Source organism: Polyodon spathula, chromosome 6 (genome assembly GCF_017654505.1).
Source record: "Polyodon spathula isolate WHYD16114869_AA chromosome 6, ASM1765450v1, whole genome shotgun sequence".
Taxonomy (NCBI): Eukaryota; Metazoa; Chordata; class Actinopteri; order Acipenseriformes; family Polyodontidae; genus Polyodon; species Polyodon spathula.
In genome coordinates this window covers 58,116,921-58,128,353 of record NC_054539.1, presented here as the reverse complement: position 1 = coordinate 58,128,353, position 11,433 = coordinate 58,116,921, and positions in this window count along the sequence as shown.

Sequence of the window (11,433 nt, the reverse complement as noted above, 5' to 3'; positions counted from 1 at the left end):
ACTGCATGTATTGTGAGGTGTAATTTAACGTGAACGGTAATGTCAAAGACTTACCGTGATACCAAAGCCCTAGCGGTCCAGGAGTATCTTTTGGTCAGTAGCTTATTGTGAAGGTGGAGGTGGTTACATTGACTGAAAATGAGCAATCGGCAGACACAGCACCAGCAAATGTCATTTAGTCTCGAAAATCTTACCATAAATGGCAATGTTCAGTCATGTTATGGCAAATAAAAAAAATAAAAAATATATGTTACAATCGAACAGTCTTCAGGTACTATTTTTCTTTTTTCTCAGTGGAAGGATACATAATATATTATTTTTTTCCTTAAAAAAAAAAAAAAAAAAAAAAAAAAAAGCTAGTTTGTGTAATTATTAAAAAAAACAAAAAAAAAACAAATGTAGCCATTTTCTAAGCAAAATAACCCACTCCACTTCCTGGGTGTCTTAGCGCACACCCTGCCGTGGGTTATTTCTTAAATAAACACCTTTTGAGTATTCAGACCTATTTCAAAGCATTCGAATGTTAATTGTATGTAGAATATTATGACGCACCCCTATACAATATATATACATACACACACACATACAGTGACTGATCAACACAAAAAAAGTCCATAATGTCAAAGTGAAAAATAAAATCTACAAATTGTTCTAAATTAATTACGAATACAAAACAGAAAATAATTGATTACATAAGTATTCACCCCCTTGAGTCAATATTTGGTTGTGGCACCTTTGGTAGCAATTACAGCTATGAGTCTATTTGGATAAGTCTCTACCAGCTTTGCACATCTGGACACTGCAGTTTTTGCCCATTCTTCTTTGCAAAATTGCTCTTCAAGCTCCGTCAAGTTGGACCGGGACCTTTGGTGAACAGCAATTTTCAACTCTTTCCACATGTTCTCAGTTGGATTGAGGTCTGGGCTTTGACTGGGCCACTCCAGGACATTGACCTTTTTGTTTTTAAGCCACTCCAGTGTGGCTTTGGCTGTATGTTGGGGGTCATTGTCCTGCTGGAAGATGAATCTTCTCCCAAGTCCCAGGTCTCTTGCAGTCTTCAGCAGGTTTTCCTCCAGGATTTCTCTGTACTTTGCTGCATCCATTTTGCCCTCTATCTTCACATGATTTCCAGGCACTGACAGAGAGAAGCATCCCAATAGCATGATGCTGCCACCACCATGCTTTACTGTAGGGATGGTGTTCTCAGGATGATGTGTAGTGTTAGGTTTGCGCCAAACATAGCGCTTAGCGTTGAGGCCAGAAAGCTCCATTTTGGTCTCATCAGACCATCTTCTTCCACTTAATCTCAGTCACCCACATGCCTTCTGGCAAACTCTAGCTGAGATTTGATGTGAGTTTTTTTTTTTCAACAATGGCTTTCTTTTTGCCACTCTCCCATAAAGGCCAGTTTTGTGAAGCACCCGGACTATTGTTGCCGTATGCACAGTGTTTCCCAGCTCAGCTGTGGAAGACTGTAACTCCTTTAGAGATGCCATAGGCCTCTCTGTGGCCTCCCTGACTAGTGCCCTTCTCGTCCGGACGGCCTGTTCTAGACAGATTAACAGTTGTGCCATACTCTCTCCATTTCTTAATAATGGACTCAAGGGATAGTCAGTGCCCAGGGGATATTCAATGCCTTGAAAATGTTCTTATATCCAACCCCTGATTAGTGCTTTTGCAAAACTGTATTCCAGATTTGCTTTGAATGTTCCTATGTCAATTATGCGCGCCCTGGGGACCTTTGTGGTGATCCACATTCAAAAGTGAACAATAGTACACTTGGGGACTTTGGTGACAGTAATTTTCTTCAAACGGCTTTAGAAGGTTCCAGTCCCGTAAGTTGGCCTATGGCTTGCCTGGTTTGGAACTGGGGAATTATAGGATTGGGACTTTTTTTTATGTGCCCCACTCCAGTGTGGGCATTGGCTTTTGTATGTTGGGGGGACAATTGTCTGCTCTAAAGATTAGAATTTTCTCAAAGTTCACCTTCTCAGGTTTCCTTAGGATTTCAAGAGACGTTTGCCCACCTGGTTTTTAAGCTACTCCAAAAAATTTTGCCCTCTAGTTGGACAGTGGTTCCCACAGCACTGACAGCAGGAAAAAAGAAGTCCCACTGAATAGCATTGCTGCCACCAACTATGCTTCACAGAGACATGGTGTTATTTAAACTGATGTCATATGAACCACTTTACATTGCACATAGGGCTCCATTTTGACTTCACCATCAGACACTGTAAAATGTTCTCAGGGTTGTGCCGTGTTAGGTTTGTGTGCATGCCTTCAAAAAGCTCTATTTGAGGTCTTGATGTGAGTTTGTATCTTATTGGCTTTGCTTTTTGCTGAGATGTGATGTGACTCAAGAATTTAATTATTCAATGCCGCACCCGGGGGATTTATAATGTTCTTAATCCTAGCCATGTGATGGTGCTTTAGGGTTCAGAACTGGATTCTGCGGAAGTTGAGAGAAACCGGCTTCTGGATTTGCTTTGAATGTTCTTCATCTTCTTCATAAAGCACCCGGACTAGTGTTGCCGTATGCACAGTATCTCCCAACTTTAGCTGTGGAAGACTGTAACTCCTTTAGAGATGCCATAGGCCTCTCTGTGGCCTCCCTGACTAGTGCCCTTCTCGTCCGGACGGCCTGTTCTAGACAGATTAACAGTTGTGCCATACTCTCTCCATTTCTTAATAATGGACTTTACTGTGCTCCAGGGGATATTCAATGCCTTGCAAATGTTCTTATATCCTAGCCCTGATTGGTGCTTTTGAAGAACTGTATTCTGGATTTGCTTTGAATGTTCCTTCATCTTCATGGTGTAGTTTTTGTTAGTAAATGTTCTAACCAACTGCTGGACCTCCCAGAGACAGGTGTATTTAACCCAATATCATGTGAAACACCTTAATTGCACATGGGTGGACTCCATTCAATTAATTGTGACTTCTAAAGACAATTGGTTGCTCCGGGGGATATTCAATGCCTTGCAAATGTTCTTATATCCTAGCCCTGATTGGTGCTTTTGAAGAACTGTATTCTGGATTTGCTTTGAATGTTCCTTCATCTTTATGGTGTAGTTTTTGTTAGTAAATGTTCTAACCAACTGTTGGACCTCCCAGAGACAGGTGTATTTAACCCAATATCATATGAAACACCTTAATTGCACACGGGTGGACTCCATTCAATTAATTATGTGACTTCTAAAGACAATTGGTTGCACCAGAGCAAGGTCTTTAGGTCATAGCAAAGGATAGATGAGAATACTTATGCAATCAATTATTATCTGTTTTATATTTGTAATTAATTTAGAACAATTTGTAGATTTTATTTTTCACTTTGACATTATGGACTTTGTTTTGTGTTGATCAGTGGCAAAAACTCCTAATTAAATCCATTTTGATTCCATGTTGTAACACAATAAAATGTGGAAAAGTCCCAGGGGAGGTGAATACTTTTGAGAGCCACTGTGTGTGTGTGTGTGTGTGTGTGTGTGTGTGTGTGTGTGTGTGTGTGTGTGTGTGTGTATATAATATATACACACACACACACACACACAGTACTGTGCAAAAGTTTTAGGCAGGTGTGAAAAAATGTCGTAAAGTAAGAATGCTTTCAAAAATAGACATGTTAATAGATTATATGTATCAATTAACTAAATGCAAAGTGAGTGAACAGAAGAAAAATCTAAATCAAATCCATATTTGGTGTGACCACCCTTTGCCTTCAAAACAGCATCAATTCTTCTAGGTACACTTGCAGAAAGTCAGGGATTTTGTAGGCATATAGTCAGGTGTATGATTAAACAATTATACCAAACAGGTGCTAATGATCATCAATTCAATATGTAGGTTGAAACACAATCATTAACTGAAACAGAAACAGCTGTGTAGGAGGAATAAAACTGGGTGAGAAACAGCCAAACTCAGCTAACAAGGTGAGGTTGCTGAAGACAGTTTACTGTCAAGTCATACACCATGGCAAGACTGAGCACAGCAACAAGACACAAGGTAGTTATACTGCATCAGCAAGGTCTCTCCCAGGCAGACAGGGGTTTCCAGCTGTGATGTCCAAGTTCTTTTGAAGAATCACAAAGAAATGGACAACGTTGAGGACCGTAGACGCAGTGGTCAGCCAAGGAAACATACTGCAGCAGATGAAAGACACATCATGCTTACTTCCCTTTGTAGTCTGCAGGCAACAGTGAAGCATGGTGGAGGTTCCTTGCAAGTTTGGGGCTGCATTTCTGCAAATGGAGTTGGGGATTTGGTCAGAATTAATGGTCTCCTCAATGCTGAGAAGTACAGGCAGATACTTGTCCATCATGCAATACCATCAGGGAGGAATCTGGTTGGCCCCAAATTTATTCTGCAGCAAGACAACGACCCCAAACGTACAGCGAAAGGCATTAAGAACTATCTTCAGCGTAAAGAAGAACAAGGAGTCCTGGAAGTGATGGTATGGCCCCCACAGAGCCCTGATCTCAACATCTTTGAGTCTGTCTGGGATTACATGAAGAGAGAGAAGCAACTGAGGCTGCCTAAATCCACAGAAGAACTGTGGTTAGTTCTCCAAGATGTTTGGGTTAACCTACCTGCTGAGTTCCTGCAAAAACTGTGTGCAAGTGTATCTAGAAGAATTGATCCTGTTTTGAAGGTAAAGGGTGGTCACACCAAATATTGATTTGATGTAGATTTTTCTTCTGTTTACTCACTTTGCATTTTGTTAATTGACAAGTATAAACTATTAAAATGTCTATTTTTGAAAGCATTCTTACTTTACAGCATTTTTTCTAAAACTTTTGCACAGTACTGTGTGTGTGTGTGTGTGTGTGTGTATATATATATATATATATATATATATATATATATATATATATATATATATATATATATATATATATATATATTTGCTGTAGTGTTTTTTTTTTTTTTTTTTTTTCCTCTCTCCTACCTCCTCGCTTTTTATCTCACTAGCTACACTGTCCTGACGCACTACTTTTGGGCTCACTATCTTGATTGGCAAATAGAAGACCAACAGCCTGCAGGAATTTTTATTTTTTTTGCCATTCTAAAAAAAAAAAAAAGAATTAAACAAGAGGAGTAATTCAAGACATCAATAGACAGCACTGCCAGGAAATAATTTTCCGAATAACTTTTTCTGAACTGTTTTTGCTGTTGTGTGGTAGCATTTTTATTTGTAAAAAGTGATCACAGAGAGAAAGGCAGCACAGTCCAAGATGTCTTTGAGGGGGTTTGTTTTGAACCCGTGGAAGTTTCCCACGGCACTCAGTCTGACAAGCTGCCTGCTATACTCTTCACACAGAGACATTGAAAACTTACTAAGGTATTTTCTTGATCGGTTATCCAGCAAAATATTTCCCACACATATTTAAAATATGTGACTGTTATCAATCACAAAAAATTCATGAGTGGTCTGGGCCAATCGTGGGGAGAGATGTGAGTCGTGAACGTAGGCTACATAAAGGTATTGCGAGAACATTACCCTCTTGCTGTTCTGGAAGTATGGCTTCGATTCATAGAATGGTGGCGCTTAATCATTGCAGACGCTCCCCGCGCAGTAGATTCGTTAGAATTAATGCCAGAATAAAAAAAAAAAAAAAAACATTTAAACCCATTAGATACACTCACTGACAAAGAAATAGTTAGAAAATACTGGCTTTCTCGGCATGAAATTCTAACTTTACTGGATTTACTCTCGCCGGATTTGAGGAGGAGCATTCAACGCAATTATGCGCTAACTCCAGCTGTGTAATTGCTTTGTTCGTTGCGATACTATGCCACAGGAAGCTTTCTCCAAATCGTAGGAGATGGTCTGGGACTCGGCAAATCGCCTGTATCGTGGTGTGTCAAGCAGTGACGACAGCACTTGTTAGGCAGGCATTACTTTCCCAAGAACACAGGCAGAAGTTCGTGACACACACAGAGGATTCCATTCAATTGCAAACATCCCTGCAGTTATAGGGGCAATTGATGGTACTCTAATTCCCATAACAACCCCGTGGATAGAGGAGCCTCTGTACATCTGCAGAAAAGGCTACTCTGCAATAAATGTGAAAGTTATCTGCAACCGTGAGGGTATCATCACGGACATTGTGACAAACTGGCCGGGAGGTACCCATGATGCCTTCGTGTGGTCCAATTCCATGATATCCCAGGCTGCACAAAATTGGCAATTTGGCAATGGCTGGTTATTGGGGGACAGTGGATACCCATTACGGCCATATCTCCTCACCCCTATTCTATATCCCACCAATGCTGCTGAGGAAAGATTCAGCAACGTGCATCATTTCACTAGATGCCTCATTTGAACGTACCTTCGGCATGTGGAAAATGAGGTTCAGATGCATTGACAAGTCCAGTGGAGGACTACACTTCGCACCAGCTAAATATCGTGCTGTGATTGTGGTTACAGCAATGCTACACAACGTTGCAGTTCGAGCAAGAGCACTTTTGCCTGAGAACGACAACATAGTAGAGCCTAAAAGAGAAGATAAAGATGATCGTGTTGCTGATTAAGGACGAGAATACGTTGCATGGATTGCTACTCGACTCATATACTGATGTCTCATATGCAATGTCTTTGACCATTAAACCCAAGATTGACACTGAATTCCAGTTGGCACGGTAATGGCAATCATTGGCTTGCATCATGGGGGATGAGTGTGGCGGTAGTGGGTCGCGACTGAATCTGCAATGAAAAATAAGTGAGTGGAGTGCATGAAGTCTCGATTCCTCTCCAAACGAGTTTATTAAAATCGATTATTTTGTGATTGACTCCCCATCCTTGCTGTGACTGCACCATCTACGATGCACTTTAAGATCATTTTTAAGAGGCAGTTTCACAAGGTGTTTTGAGTAACGCACGTGAAGATCGATCGAATTCGGCTGCGGGCAATCGTGAGAATGATCTTGAAACCTGAAGTTCCAGCATTATTGGGAAATGGTCCCCTGTTTAATTGATTCACTAAACTGAATGAATTAAATGGATTGAGTCAGTAAAAAGAATCAAACTGGACATCACTAGTTTTCAGGCCAGAAAAAGAGGTTTAAATAGCGTGCCTATAAGTGGTTAAAGCCTAGTTTCCATATGCACTAATAAATGATCACTTTAATGTGAGCACTAAAATTAACGTCCTTTAGTAAATACCATGTGAATACAGCTCATCTCATTATTCTGAGTTGGATGCTCATTTAAATACATCACCACAGTGTGACAAACTAAATTTAGTGCTCGCCATAATATGGCAAGTATTGCACGCGATAATTAATAAAATTGCAATAGTAAATACGAAAATCATTACTGCGCACCATAAAGTTTAACTCCCTTTCATAAATGAGGCTCAATGTCCTGTATAATAGAAGAATGTTCTCCCTGAACTTCTGTCAGAACCTTTGAACAAAGTGTGACACGGACCTTCATAGATTCTCAGGACTCTCGAAGAGACCACAAATCATTTTATGCTATTGCCAATTTGTTACTTTGTTGTTAGTGGTGTCCATACATAGTGTCCGATCAGAAGTGAAATAGAAATATTGTTTGCTAAAATCAAACTAAATTACTTTAAGGTATTGCCAACCTGAAAGTGCATGTAAATGGGATTCTGACTATTCACAGTCATTGGTACCTATTATTTTTGCTGTTAGCAATGCACAAAAAGGTGGCACTGAACAAGCATACTGTAGAACTCAGGCAGAAAGATGAGTGAGAATCTTTACTTGATACTCACTGATTTGTGTTCTAACGTTAAATGACCAAGAATTAAATTGTAAAGTATTCTCTCTATTTACTTAAGAGTTGGAAAGAGATTATGCAGGTCTTGAGTCAGATTTTTTTTTTCTTTCCATGACGGCAAGCCTTCAATCTTGGACCCATTTTACAAAAAGTTATCCAGAATTATTTGATCGCAGAAGACCACCACTGCGTTATTATACACAGACCACTTGGCTACTGCTTCTGTTATTCTCAGTGAGGGTTTTGGCATTTTAAATAGTTTTGGATTACACTGCTCTTAATAGATTGTGCGTTGAAATGGAGAATAACCATTATGGTTCCATAAAGGAGTTTATGGCATGTACACAAGCATTTATGGTTTTCCTTGCAGTTTACTAGACAAAACAACAGTAAATGCCTGTACACCGATACAGGCACTAGTCAAAATATATGATCATCTTGATTTAGTTTTGTTTCGTTATTTGACTGCCTTAACATGCAGTACTACAGTAAAGCACATATTGAATATGCTACTTTTAAGTAGTTTTGGTTCAGTACATAGTAAACTACTTCAACAAAGCAACCCCAATCTTAGCCTTTGTTTGTAAAGGAGCCTTGAGACAAAATCAAGACAGTACTATAGCTGGACACAATTGTGGAGTGGTTGGCATTTATTTTCCTACAACAACATTTCCTTAAATATGTTTTTGTTATAAACACGTTTCATTCATTTGTTGCCTTTATAAATTATTCACTCAAATATGTGCATTTCAGGATCTGCTAAAACAAAACAAAAAAAGTACTGTTTAATTTGACACTACTGTACAGTTTGGTTAAACTAGTCACTGGGTTGAGAACACAAACTTTTTTTTTTTTTGATATATAATATATATATATTATATATATATAATGATATATATATATAGTGTGTGGGTCACACAGATAGTGGACCTTTGTGGTTATATTTCAGTGAAGTCCTGCAATAACCGGTGGTTGCAGATGGTCGGAGACCTAAGACGTCCTCCTACGCCGTGGTAGGAAGAAGAAGCACCACTCTTTCTTCAGTTGAGAAAGTGAACTCACTCAAATGCCGCCTGGTTGATAAATGCTTGATTTGGTTCAGATCTGGTGACTGAGAAGGCCATTACACATGGCTAACATCAGTGTCATTGGGTGACCACTCATGCTCTGTGGATTGGGGCATTGTCATCCTGGAAGACACCCCCGCCCCTCCGGCAGGAAGGAAATGCTACAACATGGGGTGAAGATGATCACTCGGTACCATTAAGTAGCGATTAGCATTGACCTTGCTTTCTAAGGGAATGAGTGCACCCAATCCATGCCAGGAAAATGCACCCCACAACATTACAGAACAACCAGAACCCTTCACTGTTGTAACCAAGCACTCAGGGCTGTAGAGTTCTTTAGGTTGGCGCCACACAGTGCACTCGTCCATTTGTTGAGAACATGGTGAAGGATGATATCTGACCATACCACATTTCTTCACTGCTCAGTAATCCATTGCCTGTGCTCTTTGCACCACTGGACTCACAAATGTGCATTGCCAGGTGTGATGAGCGGTTTGTGCACTGCAACCCGACTATGGTATCCCGTTCTGTGGAGTTCTCGGCCGACCTATTTAGTGAAACTGGCTGGTCGCGCCCCAGGTTGAAATTTGCAGTCAATTGATCTGCATTTGCTCCCATTTTGCTTTGCACTTCGAATTAATGCACGGATATCACAATCCTGGAGTGTGTGCTTCCGCCCACTGTTACTCTTTACAGATGATGTCTTTCCCTCGGAGTTCCATGCCGACATCACCTTAGACTTCGTTGCTCTTGAAACATCAGCAAGTTGAGCTGTCTTGGTCACTGAAGCTCCTGCCAAACGCTCCCCAACAATCACCCCTCTTTCAAAGTCACTGAGGTCTCCTCTTGCAGCTGAGTTGTACCCTGGAATCCAGTGGAGGCTGGTGAACTTTGAGAGGGGTGGGGCATTGATGAACCAACTCTTATTTTATCCCCCAACCATAACCCCCTCAAATACAGTATGAATAACCATATCGCCCTATCCTTAAGTATTACTTTTAGTGCAGAGGGAAAACACATGTAGGGTACCAGGTTTAATCAGGAATCTCTGCGATAGATTTTGTTTTACTTTATTTTCTGCAGGAGCATACTGTAGTTATGACATTAAAACATGTTTCACATATTTCACGTATTTTAAAAGTGGCTTGATTGTTTAGAATATCATACTGTAGTCATGATAGCTATACACTTTCATAACTGTCACGGGTTCAGCGCCCCAGAGCTCATTGAAAACTTGCATTGCTTCTACATGTGAAGAGCTCAGAAATCACAACTGCGCATGTGCTCCAGGGGCGAAAGGCTGCAGCACCCCAGAACCAATTGGAAACGCAGGCTTCTGATCTGTTCCTCCTACCCTATTACTGTGTGCGGCAGGAGTGAGAAATAATGCGTTGTATTACAATTATCGTAACGTTAATAATAGTAGCTACCGTTTAATTTAGATAATAATAATAATAATAATAATATAATATAATAATTAATAATAATAATTATTATTATTATTATTATTATTATTATTAATTTAAACAGATGAGGCGGCACCCTTTGCACCGATATATATATGAGCCGCCACTGCTGGAATTGTACTTCAAACTAATGAAACGCGTTTACAAGTCAAGTGCATGCATCAAGTTGGGTCCAACACATTTTTTTGGCCCAATCATGATGATATGTTGTGGTATTTGTATGAGGATGTGGTGTGCATAATTCCACCACCAAAGCCTGTAACTGCTCATCATGTTGAGATCTGTAAAATAGCTGTACATTTTAGCTGAAGTGTAAAGCACATCACTGATTTGTATATTCCATGACTGCAGGAGGCTTTATACAAGCTAAGCACATACAACATCGACACCACTTCCCAATACTCCTTAGTAGCTTTGGTTCACACTGTATGTAATGAGTGATAAACTATATAAGGCGCATATTCCATTTTTTGTGGCATTGTAATACTTCTTCGTGTCATTCACTTAGTCCAGTGGTTTTTCAAACTTTTTAGACCCCATACCCTTTGCCAAAAAAATCTAGTCTACCGCGTACCTCATCTAGAGAGGGTCATAATATACCTATGAAAACAGGGGGAAAAAATTGTATTTTCTAATTAGTAGGCTTAAGTACTTATTGATGTTAACTGAAAATATAAAACAAAAAAAAAAAAAAAAAATGCTTACCTACCAATGTGATGGACGTGCCTGCTTTTTATCACATATTTTAGTAAAACTACACCCTGATTTAGTAAACACCCTGATTAGTACAAAAACAATTAAGAGGGTCATTACAAAAAAATAAATAAACAATCGATTTGCACACAGGATGGAGGAGTGGCTAGAGTTCAGCCAATACATGGAAAACTGCTGTTTAAACAAAACAAAAAACATTTTCATGGCATTTTTAGTTTTAATTTATTTCAAAATCCAGACCAATAAGTGTGACAAAACGAGTCCAAAAACAGGTTATGCTTTTGAAAAATAAAACCTAGGGTTCTAATTTAAAATAAAATCAGAAAGCAGTTCTCAACAAAAGTCACGCATTTCTTCCAACAAATGCATTAGTGTAGAGAGAAAAGACGGGGCATTTTGCATAAAAAACAATTTAAAATGTACAAATATATAGGCATTA